Below are 14,267 nucleotides of genomic sequence, written 5' to 3'. Positions count from 1 at the left end.
AGATATATTCATTCATTATATATATCTAACTTGCAACGAGGCCACTCTCTTGCTGAAAACAATAGAACCATTTGTGAAAAATAAAGAAAAGTTTGAGCCAGACCTTGATCCTACACTAACCGCAGACTGTGTAGTTCCTGGGGGAATCAGCGAACAGTGGGCAGAATGTGGATCTAACAAGTATCAGAATTGTCTGGGTCAGATTTGGGGCCACTTGTATTAACGTAATATTTTAGGATATTTTTCCTCACAATTTATCTTCTTCTGGGAAAATAAGTAAGTCTTTTGCCTCTTGAATTACCATAACCTGAAATTACATGCTGAATGTGACCTGGAAAACTAGTGCTACAAACAATCATTATGGAAAAAGAAATGGGCTTAATAAGACAGATGGGTATAAGTTTAGCAATAACACCACCACCTGCAAATAGGCATGCAACAGACATGTCAATTAAGACTTAGGATTTAAGCTCAGTGAACAAAATTAGTTGTGGCTGCTCTGAGGAAGACATTTTCTTCATGTATTTTCTTCATCATTCTGTATTTTGAAATTAGATAGACCATAATTTGAAGTATCCAATTAACTAACAAAATCCATCTAAGGACAGAGACCAACTTCCTACTAGTTCCCAGAATGTTTTTGATTCTCACTACTAAATTACTTCAGTTCAACAGCATTTCTTTAAGACGTTTGCGCATATCTTCCATGTGCAGACATTGTAATTTCATCTTTAAAACTGTTTAATCTAAAACAGGGCAATTACTCACTCTATACAAATCCACACCAGAGTTCTAAACAATTATTCCAGGTTAGCTTCTTGGAATTAAGTTCCGCACCTAAGCCTGATGATTTTTTTTTTTTTTTAACATGCATAAGTGATTTATGTGTATGGGGTATGTTTTAAAGGTATGTAAGCCTTTGAAAACTTTTGTAAATGTTTAGATAGATGTTAGATATCAAATGCTTAGATACATATCATCACATTGCCTTGGGCATCCATCAAGTTCAAAAATTATTAAACCGTTTGTTTTGTCCAAGTCACAAAATGAAATCTGTCATAAAATGCCCTGTAGTAATTATACTTGTGATTATAAGATCTGATTCTTTCTAATTTTGCTTGCTGCAATTCCCATTTCATTTTCAAAGTATTTCTCAGTGCATTTTAAATAAATAAATTCAGTCGTATCACATTATTTTCTACTTCCTGTAAAACAGCAGTAAAAATAGGCATCCAGCATATTTTAATTGTCATTGTACTTTCTCAATTTGTTTAAGTACATTCAGAGAAATGCTTGTGAGAATGTGATGGATCCAGAGGGAGCTCAGCTCATCACTTAATTTTCTTTGTTCACTCTGAGAGAAAAAAAAAAAAAAAAAAAAGGAACATTACTTTTTTAGTCTGCAAAAAGAACGTTGATTTTTCAGCAGAAACAGTGCATATGAACCTTATTGACATGATGTTAATACTTCAGAAATAAGTCTATAATATTTGTGCAGAAATGGTAATGCAGTGTTTGACTAAACTGAGAGAAATCTTAGTGTCTTTCAAAATGACATTCTTTATCTCTGAAGATGCCAAATGAGCTTTGGGATCCTTGAATAATAGCAAAGAGTGGAGGTTGGGAAAGAAAACATTTTACAGAGCTATTCTTACCTTGAGAAGTGATTATAGTATTTCTTGTGCCTAGCACGGGATCCAAACCAAACAAATCTGGAAAACCAAACTGAAATATATACATATATTTTTTTCTTCTCTTCCTTTGTCTATCACATTTCCTTCCTCCAATAATCCCAGGAATAATTTTCCCATTCTTTAAGGGCTTCAAAGTAAAAACACTTTACTGCCATTGAAAATTGCTCATATAAAATCTCTTCCCTGACTACTCCTGTGCTATATTCCTACTTAAATTCCTAGCTCAGCAAACATGTCCATGGTCTGCCAGAGATGTAAGAGAAATATTAAATCGCACAAGACACACTACAGATAAATCAAATACGTTTGTCCCAGTGCCTTTAAGGCTTAAAAGACCTGTCAGGCGTGGGCATATCTGTGTGCTTAATTGCTTTCTGAAGTCAGAGTCTAAGACAGATAAATATACATATAAAGAAGAGTAATTCCAAATAGCTTCTGCATCATAACATGTAGAACTGCAACCTATAATTCAGGCTCTTCCACCAGACACTTGCAATCTCTCTTTGTGTAAAGTTTTCTTGCCCATTTTCAAAGAGTGAAGTTACCCGTGTTCATTCAGAACTTTCTCCTATTCATCTGAACCATTTCTAGAGCATGGCATGTTACACAGCTAGTTCTCCTGGCTGCACCAGCTGTCTTTTCCATCTCTGTGGATGAGCTAATATTGTTTACTGTTACATGTCATTCTGTAAAATTTTATTTGATTAAGTGTTTTCTGGTGTAAAATGTGCTACAGTAAAATAAAAAGGAAAGTTTTAAACATTACAAATTCTCTGTTTTCTAGGTGAATTTTAATATGTGCTCTGTGGTTTGGGCAAAAGTTCTCAATCCAATGGAATAAACAAAGGTTTATTGGGACAAAGAATGATTTGGATGTGCAAGTACAGACTATAAAGTAGATAGAGAAAAAAACATGAGCTGGACAAATTCTTTAGAACTTTGTGAAACCTTTCTCCTGTACTGCCTTTACTGTGACCAATAATACACTAAATAAGGGTGAATTTTTAATTGTATAAAGACATTTTACCATTAAAACGTTACATTGCTTACTTTGCTTTTTAACAAGGAACATCACTTAACTAAACTTGTAGTTCTGATAATGATTATGTTCTTTATGTGCACCAATATGCTTTTCTCGGAAATCTCCTGGTTATAACAAAATTAGCAACATTCCAGAGTGGTTTAAAGTCGTTTACTGAGGCATGCGATGTCCCCACATTTTGGCAGAAATTCATGCTTAAGAGCTAAGTTCTAGTACAGAAATTAAACAGATCACTTTTACAATACTAGAACTAGGCACATTTTCAGTTCTTTTCACACTGACCTTATTTTTTCCTTCTGGTTTATTGGCCATGACTACTCCTCCCTGAATTTTCAAACACAGGAAAAAATGTTAAATGAGAAATATTTAAAAAATAAAAACTACTACAGGAATAAGATCTTCTACATGTAGCAGCTTAATACTGTAGCTGAATGCACATAATCCTCATGCTGCTTACCTGTCCAGTAAAACTCCCTTGAAGGACAATTCTACCCAGCCAGCCTGAACTCATTAGTAAAATATAAGAGCAATAGAAATATCATAGCTTTTTTTTTTTTCCTCTTTTTTTTTTTTAATATAAGGAAAATATCAAATAAACTATAATAGAAGAAAAAGAAAACAACTAAATACTGAAATACTGGCAGATAGAAAAGCAATCTGAAAGCCTTTAAATTTAACTTCCCCTGACAATCTGTCTTGACATCCATTGTGAAGATGGAGGAGACCTGTAAAGAGAGGAAATCTGCTGTCAAAACTAATGCCCCAGGAATCAAAGACTGAAAGCAGACAAGGAAGGCTGGATGAAAAGTCTTTGAAATATCTGGAGATTTCCTTGAGTGTAGGAAGCCTGGCCTTAAAATAAACAGCTGTTTTATGAGTATGAGCAATGTGTGTAGCTTGCTATAGTGATTTCTCTATAAACAGATTTTTATGAATATTCAGGTTGCTCATGTAACAGAAATTATCTTAGCAATATGAAGATGCTGAAACAGGAAATTCTTGTCTTTCCTCACTTTATCACTTTAAAAGGAGCATAAGAATCTCTTTACAAGACATCTTTTAAGATGTCTTCTTGACATCTTGAACATCCTTGCCTTCTTGAACATCCTTTTCCAGTGTTGGGGAGGGCTAAAACAGTGTTTTAACAATTTTGCATAACCAGATGATCTTGAAGGTCTTTTCCAGCCTTAATGATTCTATGATTCTATGATAATAGTGTCATACAGAAAATAGTACCGTGCAAAATCTTTAATCATGCTATTCTTTGTGTGAAATAGGAATTCTGTATTTCTAAACTTTCTGAAGAACCCAGTAGAACGGGGAAAGTCGTCTCCATACACAGGTTATAGTCAGAATACACCTTAGCGTTTCTTTGCATCTGGAACTGTGGATTTCAATATTGGTTTATTCCTAGGCCTTATGTCTTCACCATACTTTAGGCTAATTTGATTAATCCAAAATAAACTAAACTGAGGAATAAAAAGACTGAATGGTTACATTGCCTTCCAATAAAAATAGTCATTTTTCAGTTGCCAGATAATTAGCAATCCTATTGTATCAAGCCTTATATTATAGAAAGACATTCTTCTTTAAAAGAAATTAGTCATTAAATGTACCACCTGGTCCCAGCACATGCAAAATGAGATCTTAAAGAAGGTTCCTAAACATGATAGCAATGAGTTTTTGAAAAAAAAAAAAAACAAAAAGCAGAGAAGGTTAGGAGAGAGGGCAGCCTGGCTGGTTTTGGAGAAGACTTGATCAGTGTTGAGAAAAAAAATAAAATGAAATAGTTGTTTAAAATAACAGGGGTCACTCTAGAGATCCCTTCTACTTGAGTGTATTGACAAGAATAACTATAGTATACATATACATTTTAAATGTATTGTTTGTTTCTGATGGGAAAATACTAGGAAGGCAGGGTGAATGAAGGGAAATTTGTTTAAATCTATCATGTGTTAAAAACAACAACAGAAAATGTACTGCAAATCCTGTTACCCTTGTTTGAGCCGTGGTTCTTCCAAGTCAATGGCAAATTTCCACTTGACTGGTCTGAGTGACTTCAGACTGGAGATCTGTGATTCCTTTTAGGGATATCCTGTTGTAAAACTGGATGAAGGGGTCCATAAGAATTTAAGCTGACCTACCAAAAGAGTGTAATAACATCATCACACTGCAAACCTCCAACTGTCTTCTCTTGTACTGATGCTGACAAGGTAATTCATGAGGCTATGCCGGAAGAATGCTAACCCTGCAAAAAAGGCACCATTTTCTTTCACTTGAGCTTCTTGATCTACCTTACTACAAGACTGGAGAAGCATGAATGCTGGAGCACAAGCTCTGGGTGGTGGAAAAGAGAAGAAAGAGAAAAGGTGAGACCTCAAAAATAATTTTCTGCAGTTGGTGTGTTTTCAGAACTGGGGTCTGAGACTATAAAAACTAAAGAATGGAAAGGATCAAATCTTATCAAAGAATATGTATAATTATGTATATATATATGTATATTTTAACCATCATTAATAACAAGTGGATATGTACAGGCTAGATGACAGATTATACACAAAAATAATTGCTTTGGTACCTTACAATATTTACAAGTAACAGTTAAATTTCATTTCCAGTTGATTTGTACTGATGAACTGTCACAAGAAGAGGTAAAGGATATGGTGGTGGGTCTCTGATTTCCAAAATGAAATGTCAGGATTTTTAACACAGTGAAAATTATTATTAATTAGAAAAACAGTGAGAAAGTGTAAGATGTTAAGCATTTACTTGCAGAAATCTGATGCCCACTTCAGAACAGAATAAGATTTATCCCCAATTTATTTAAGCCCAATAGGTTTTAAAAATGTGCTCTGAGCACCACATCCTTACAGTCACCCTGTCTGGTCGTGGGGGAGAAGCTCTCCTACTATGTGGGCGCAGATCTGGGGACCAGGAACATGGTCTTGCCCCACTCCTCTACCAAATGTTTTGGCATGGGCTTGGGGAACTGCATCTGCTCATTGCCTGGCCTAACCCAGACTCCTGCTTGGGTTGTGCACACACACAGCTTTTGCTTTGGAAAACATGGTTCAGATGAGGAAGAACGGGAGAATGTGCACATCTACTTTTTTTTTTCTTCTTCTTCCAAAACAGGAAGGTAAGGGCTGACATCTAGGAAGTCTCTCAAGGCATGCCTCCATACAACTCAGTTTGAATGATGTGCCTTATGTCCCCTCTGTGCCCTGACTTCCCTCCTCTGATGCTAAGGACTTTGTGATTAATCATCAGGAGAGGTTGCTCATACTCTGAACATCTTTTAACAAATCATAAAGTAGAGATAGATAAGTCTCAAGTTCAGGAAAAGCTATTTAATTCTTATTAACCCTTAGGTTATTTTCTTTAAAGTCACCTCACTGAAAATTTTCAGTAACAAATTATTAAATTTTATACCTCAGAATTTGAGTATATAATTTCAGACACATATTATACCAAAAGTTACTCAAAGTAAACAGCCAATGAATAGTTTGACTAAGTTTTCATATCTCTTCCATCAAATATAACATTTTTTGGAGGCTTTTCTCTTCCACATCACATATTTAAAATCTGGAGGTAGCCTATAACATCCATTAAGTGTAAGCCATGGTCCTTGAAACTAATAAAGGAAAGTGCAGTGAATCATAACTCTGAAGTTGTTACATTTAACAAATGAAAATCAATTATTTTAGAAATATCAGATGTCACATAACATTTGTTTCAATATATTAATTTTGATTAAACTTCACTGACGTAGATCATTTTCATGATTTTTCCCCTCTAGGCAAAGTACTGTCATTTTACTCATTTGGAGACAGACTCTTTTGAATTAATTTTAAGACAGTTTAAAAAATATGCTCTCAAGAAAATGGTATGAAAGAGTGTGAGATAAAAAGGGATGTAATGTAATTGTGTTACTGTAAAGCCTTATTTTGAGCATCCAGTACTAGATTTACTAAGGAATTCAAATCAGTTTGTCTTTTAGCTTGTGTATCAATTTTTCTTTGTGGAGAAATGAACACCAACATTCTTCCCTCCCCATACACACACTTTTCCTTCTTGCACATATAGCTCATTATGCCACTGTATTATAAACACAGTAGTGAATGGTGGACTGAAAATCAGATGTGCTTTACACAGTATAGTTCCTTGAGTAGCAGCAGCCACTGAAAGTTATATTTTTAAGGGATGTAAATGACTCAAGATGCAGCTGATATTCTAAAGATTTTTCTCCCACAAAAGACCTTCCATCCTTCTATTCTGAATTCTTCATTGATCAATTACTGTCCTAGGATCTGGTAAAAATTTGCATACAGTCAGTGACAGGGCTGGTCTTCCAGGCCATGATGTCAGTTCTCCCTCTTTATGAGTAACCAAAGAGTCAAAAGACAAGATTACATTATTTTGAAAGAACTCCTTCCACTGCTATTATTATTTTACACAATATATATATATATATAAATATATATATACACACATATATATTATATATCTCTCCTTTGTTGTTTGTTTTTCCTATTAACGTGGACAAAATATCAGCTTTCTCTTTAAGTATGTAAAATCCTAATAACATCTCACACATGAGTGCAAGACACAAACTTTCTTCCAAGTCTGGTCAGCTTATGGCTGAAGTTTTAGCTCATGAGTGCCATTCAGCATTGCCTTCTCTGGTCTCCAAAATCAACCTAATGCCTCTGAGACACTGAGTTACCTGCACCTCCTTTACTTTCATCAGGCACTTTCAGCTTCCTGGCTTAACTACTGCTTTTGTTTTTCCAGTTGGAAGAACTATTTTTACTACGGAATAAAAATTTGCTTTCTGACATTTTCAGCTGCTGCATATCTTCACCCTTAATCTCTCATAAATTGGATATCCCTGGACTGAGGTTGAAATGCATCTAATTATTTGATCCCACAGGATCTACTGATTGAAGCTTTCCTCACTTCTCTCAGGGACATCCTGTGTTGTTGTTATTGACTGTTTAATCTCCAAAAAAAAAGACTTTGGGAAAATGTCATATAAACCTGAATTTCAGTGGCTCTTTTTTTAATCCCTTCTTTATCTCAGCTATGCCAGTTTGGCCTCATCAGCAATACCTTCCAGGAGTGTTCAGACTTTGATACCAGCAATCAATGAGGAACTCTGCCAAGCCCAGTTCCCAAGTAGAGCTTTCAAATAAAGCAACGCAACCTTCACAGAGTGGGCCACAAGGCAGCTATCAGTCACTCACCACTCTTTTCAGTAAACTGAGTATTCCCAGTAGAGCACTGCTTCTAACTTCATTTTTCCTGTTCATTCTCCTGCCAAATGAGGACCTATTCTAAACTTCCCCAGGGTTCTGGGAAAAGGAAGTGGCCAGCTGCCTGCTGGAAAGGGCTGAATCAGGGAATTCTCCAAGGGACAGTGGAAGATCACATGCATCCAGTAGAGCAAGCATATTTAGTGCCAAAGTGAGTAATCTCTGAAGATCTGTATACTGGGTACTGGAGTGCACATGATTCATAGGCTTTAATTCCCATGCACTAGAAACATCTTGTGGCTGTATTCTTTTCCAAGGAGAAACCACTGAAGTTAAGTATTGCCATATTTATTTGCAATGCTGATATGTTACTGTCCCATGTTAGACCTGTTTCCATCTAAGAAAACAAAAAGCATTTGTGTTTATAAATTTAATTTCTAAGCAGAAGTACAAAGAACATGGCTGTTTATATGAAAAGAGCATGGTATGCTACCTTCCCAGCAGCACTCTGTGAACAAGATAAGACTAGATTAAAAACATCTTATTTCAGCCAGGCGAACCTCCACCTAAGTCATCAGAATTACAGTGAAATTAAGTTATAATATTTGCTAAAGTTAAAAGCAAATATACACATGCCTTACAATCTATTGCTGGACTACAAATGCGTAACATTTTCTCCAGCAGATGTAAAACACACAAGTAAAGAAAATGGAACGACTCTGTGAATAAATATCTGCAAGTGGTACTGATTAATAATTATGACTACTGTGATGTTTAAGCCTGGCTGGACCAGAAATGTTGCCCTATTTTCACCAGTAAATTTCTTAAAAAGCCAAAAAGAAACAAAACAAACAAACAAACAAAAACAAAACAAACATAAACACCACCACCAACAACAACAAAACCAGAAATCTTCAGTGAAGAAGGGAAACGTAATGAAGTATTCTGTCCTGGTCAGTAACATCAGAACATGGAGGCTGCAGGACTCTAGTGTCTGGCCAGGGTTGAATAGAAATGCCCTGAAATTCTCAATGACTGTAATGCTATGATACATATAATTTTTTTTTTTTACTTTCAAAAAACAATGGACCATTCAAACTAGAAGTTTCTTTTTCTACTAGTGCTATTAACTGCATAAATTGTTCATGAAATCTATTATTATCATTGCTTTGCATACATATTACAAACAATCAAAACCTCTTAAATAATATCACAGTTTTATCACAGTCATTTATGATACAGATTATGGTCACAGAGGTGAAAAAGTCCATATACATTTAATACTTCCTCTGTCACTTCTTCCTCTGCAGCTACAAAAGACATTGAAACAGAATATGTGGTTTTCTGTTATTTCATATATTCTTCGCTGAAAATAATGGCAATTTCATAAGAAGTGGTATAAAAGAAAAGAGGAATACCTAATATTAAGACAGGGAGAATGTTGCTTAATGTTTATGAGCTATTTAACATTGGTCTCAGTAATACACTACTATTATTTTTAGGTAAAAATGACACTAAGTAATTTAATGAACATTATATTTTCTATGAAAATTGTCTTAATCTAATAATGTGAAAAATACACCATGATGTCTGCACTTAGTAGTTTAGTGTTTTCACACATATTATATGCTTGGAAGGTTTTAATTATGACTCAGAAATGGACCTTGCAGTAATAAAATTTTATTCTTCTGAATGGGAAATTGTTCTTTTCTCTCCACCCTTTTATTCATACTTTTTTTTTTCTTCTCTCTCCTTTTTTTTTTTTTTAATTCTCATGACCCAAATGGTAATTGACAGAAACTTTCCATATCTCTGAAACAAATTACTTCAAATATGATTTAAATGGCTTAAGAAGTCCCAGGCTACTCCCTTCTGCCATTCAGGCTTATCACTGTATGAGTGTATTAAAGTCTGAATTAAAGACTTACCAGCTTGAATTAATAGCTCTTTGTGAGATATTTGAGTTTCCCTTCTCTCTTTGTTCAACCATACACTCTGTTTTTTCTCTCAGGATAATTATTTTAGTGGATCCATTGCATATCACAATGGCAGGGTATTTTATACATTATTCAATGCAATTATCTTCCTAATGAAGATAATGAAGATCTTCCTAATGAAGATAATGAAGAATAAGGTTTTAACCTTAAGAGAAGCGGAATAAGAAAATCATAGAATAATAGAATGGTTTGGGTTGGAAGGGACTTAAATAACATTTAAGTCCAACCCTCCTGCCATGTGCAGGGACACCTCCCACCAGACCAGACTGCTCAAAGCCCCACCCAACCTGGCCTTGTACACTTCCAGGGATAGGCCATCCACAACTTCTCTGGGCAACCTGTTCCAGTGCCTCACCACTCTCATAGTAAAGAATTTCTTGCTAACATCTAATCTAAATCTACCTTTTCTTAGTTTAGAAACATTACTTCTTGTCCTATCACTACACTCACTGACAAAGAGGCCCTCCCCAGCCTTCCTGTAGGTCACCTTTAGAAACTGGAAGGCCCCTATAAGGTCTCCCTAGAGCCTTCTCTTCTCCAGGCTGAACAGCCCCACCTCCCTCAGCCTGTCTTCATAGAAGAGAAGACTGACACTTTTCTCTTGGCTTTTTATATTAGAATATTACATAAAGAGAAACCTAGGTTAGGTTATTAACAGCCAAGTCCTGGAAAGATCAATACTTAATAACTCTGAAAATAAGCAGTCACTGAAACATAATTCTTCTCCATAAAAACATAATCTTTGCCACTGGATGTATGTTTTTTTTGTGTATAAACAGAAAACTTTCAGCAATGATCTCGTTGAAATTCAGAAGTTTAGTAACAAAATTCTCAGATGAGAGAATGAAAATGATTATACTTTTTATATATATATATATAACCTATTTTTGGTTTTGAATAATTCATTTGATTTTCATGAATCACAACTTCCTATATCACCAATTAATACAGCTTACTTTGGAATTTTTGGAACATAAGGGCTCTTTATAACAGTCTGTTCAGTTCTGATAATCGCACACATTAAATATTCTTTATTCTATGACTTCTTTATTTACCACCTTCTTATCAGAACTTCTCAGATATGTCTGTCTAGATAAAGTTATGGCAGGGAATTCATTTAAGACCTACCAGGGGACCAGCTCCTCTGGTTTCACTCAACATCTCCCAGCCATATTCCCATAAAGAGATGCTGCCTCAGTATATGAGGAAAAAGCAGCCCCCTAAGATTTTTTTCTGTTTTTTATCTGACTACTCCCAAATATTTATCAATGTCCTCATGTATTACTGATCTAGATATTTAAAAGATGAACCAACTGTTCTCTGCTCTGACCCTCTTCGCAGCTGTCCCCTACCGGGAGCTTACCCTGAATTCCTCCTGGAAGGGATGGCAGCAGCCTGTGCTCCCACTGCATCTGTACTCCACCTCTAGCCAGAATGTGAAATAGCAATAGCTGAAATCTTCTGCAATTGAAAAGTCAGCATTGAACTTCACCTACCACAAAAGTGGATACTGCTCATTTACTAGCCTGAAATTCTAATTTTTAGCTGGAGACTAGCCTGACAGATTTTTTTTATAGATAAGATTTTTATGTATTGAGTATATATATATATTTTTTTTTTCCTAACTCCCCCTTATAGATGAAATTAGTTACATTCAGTCCTAGACTTCCATTAATTTCTCATTTCCTTGTGCTTGCTGTGTCATCTCCTCTCTGTGTCTGTTGTCCTCACTAGACCCGGGATTTTGTTTCTGTTCCCTGTTTGGATGAGTGATCAAGTTCTCCAGACACTCATGCTTTCAAATTCAGGTTGCATTGTCAATGTGTGCTCATTCAAGCGAGTTCAAAATTCTCTTTACATAAACATTTGTACCTATAAAATTGAGTCAGATGAATGGTCACAGGAAACAAACACAAAGGATCCATGAAGCAGATTGGAATAAACTTATTAAACAAGAAAAATAAATATTCATATAGCCAATTGTTTTTCATTGTTTGACTGGTACTTCTATACAATGAATTTATGATAAACTAAATAAAATTAGTATGCAGATTGACAGGAAGAGAAAAAAATAAAAACCACAAACATTGTGGATGCAAGTAAGATTTAACAATATTAAATGTCTTGTATAGTAGAAAATAGAAATTTTACTAGAAACAACATTTACCAAAGCACAGATTTCAGACAGGAGAACTCAAACTGTATTATGACTTTGTTCTGCTGAAGTTTTTATTACAGTTACCATACTGAAAGAGCATATGGTGGAAGACAATGGAAGTTTCTTCTCAATCTGGGACATGTCCCTTTTTATTTTCAATGGAAAAAATATCTATATATTTATGCAAATTAAGCATTTCATCATATATTGTTTTTTTGAAACATAAGAACACATTTGTGAAAGCATAATTTATTAGATATTTGAATTTATTTATTTATTTTTCAAAATACTTGGTGCAATTCTGAGAAGTAACAACCAGTGAGAATTTTATATTTAATGTCATAAACAAAATTCTGAGATTATGGAAGTTCATAGTTAAAATACTGTTTTAACTATGTTCACACAATTGCAGTTAGAGAACAGCATCATAAATTTAATATAAACATACATTAAAGAGCTAATGGTAGACTAGTCAGCTTTTATTATGTATTGTGGAAATATATTTGTTTTGCAAATGTTTGAGAAACCAGTTCTAATATTTTGAGACACTTACTATACCTTATTTTTTTGTATAGGTTGTTCTACTTACTGATTTTTGTTGTTGCTGTGCTCTGACCATTCATAGCTAAAATACATTTTCAAGAATAGTTTGGAGTTGATTATGCTAGGATAATATTTTAGGTGGGAAGAAAGGGAAAATTTCTGCATCTAGTCTCTTATACATCCAGTTACACATCACTGCCCAAGGTATATGGAGATTGTTATTGATTATATAAACGTTCTAACTTTGGATTTTTATTCACTCTTTTAAGGAAGTGACTTTTAAGTCTTTTAAATATTGGTGTTCCCACTGACTCATTAGGTGCCTTTAAAGTCTTTGCTATTTTAATACATAGTTCAAAATGTTCATTGCACTCCATTTTTTACTTAAAGGTTAGGAAAAAAAAAAAAAAGAGAAAAAAAAAAGGAAATAGCATTGATCAAACACTCAAACAGGTCATTCCCCAAACAGTATATTTAAATAAATAAATGTTTGTTTAGCTAGCTTGAAGTCAGTCCCCAAGTGTAGACAGAGGTTAATGGCTTTAAAAAGATGCTAGCTCTGATCATCTCCAACCATTCCCCTGACATGAGCCAGGGATCTTTACAAGAAAAGTTGTTCATCTAATCTCTGCCCAACATTGCCAGGCTCATCATGTTGTCGACAGAACAGTGGTGAAAACAGCCCTTGGAAGGGCAGCAAGGCATGTAAAAGCTAGGGTTATAGGATCCCTTGGGATAAAATTCCTATTTCTTTCCTCACCACTACAATAATGGTGGAATATTACAAGTCAGAAAACGTCCTTCAGTGGAGATGGAGTAAAGTATTTTGTAACTTATGATAGCTATCAAAAGTGAAAAGAAGTTTGATTAGTAGTTAAAGTGGACAGACACAAAAAATGAAGAGCATTCAGTAATTCAACACTAATATTTCCAAATAGACTTTTTTTTTTTTTTAAATACCTTTGTAGAATTGCATTTTCTCCTTCCCATTATCAAAATAAGAAACCCTCTATCTTTCATTTGGAAAATAAATTTAAAAGCAATTAAACATAACCTCAGAGAAAGGACAGAAGTCCCTTTTCTAATGTTTGTGGAATGGTTTGGTGGCAACCAAAATTTAAGTAACAGCTACATTGTAAAAGAAAACCAGAAGAACTATAATATCCCATTTGAAATAAGTCACTGAACCACAAAATTTGCTCTGAAACCATCAATGTTGATAAAGCAGTAGTAACAAAGTGGCAAGAGCAGTCCATTCAAGCAAAGAGGAAAATAAAAACCACTGTACCTGCTCTCATGTTTTCTCTTAAGATGAGGCAATTTTGGGGGTGCTCTCACAGCCCAGCCTTGGCAGAGATGTCTGGATGACAACTGCTGATCAGGGGTAACATGAGTGTGAATAATAGATGTGAATGGCATATACCAACTGACTGCAGAGTACTGTGTTCCCAGCTGATCACACTTAAGAGGAAGATGACCACCAGCTCAATTAAAGAGAAATAGGGAATAACAAAGTCTATGGAACAAAAAATGAGTTGGCTTGAAGGGAAGTGTGAAAGGAGGTATGTGCAAATAAGG

At 34.9% G+C, this 14,267-nt stretch overlaps 1 long non-coding RNA gene across 1 annotated transcript; it reads right to left on the bottom strand.

Annotated features, from left to right (window-relative positions):
- Positions 1 to 407: 407 nt before the first annotated feature.
- Positions 408 to 14,209, bottom strand: LOC106048342 (uncharacterized). Its single transcript, XR_010830263.1, has 4 exons — positions 13,978 to 14,209; positions 4,732 to 4,876; positions 3,019 to 3,060; positions 408 to 1,354 (listed from the first exon to the last, which is right to left on the bottom strand). It is a non-coding gene; the product is annotated as an uncharacterized lncRNA (long non-coding RNA).
- Positions 14,210 to 14,267: the final 58 nt, after the last annotated feature.

Source organism: Anser cygnoides, chromosome 3 (genome assembly GCF_040182565.1).
Source record: "Anser cygnoides isolate HZ-2024a breed goose chromosome 3, Taihu_goose_T2T_genome, whole genome shotgun sequence".
NCBI classification, from domain to species: Eukaryota; Metazoa; Chordata; class Aves; order Anseriformes; family Anatidae; genus Anser; species Anser cygnoides.
Note: the sequence above shows the minus strand (reverse complement) of the source record. Positions and strands in the feature narration are given on the sequence as shown.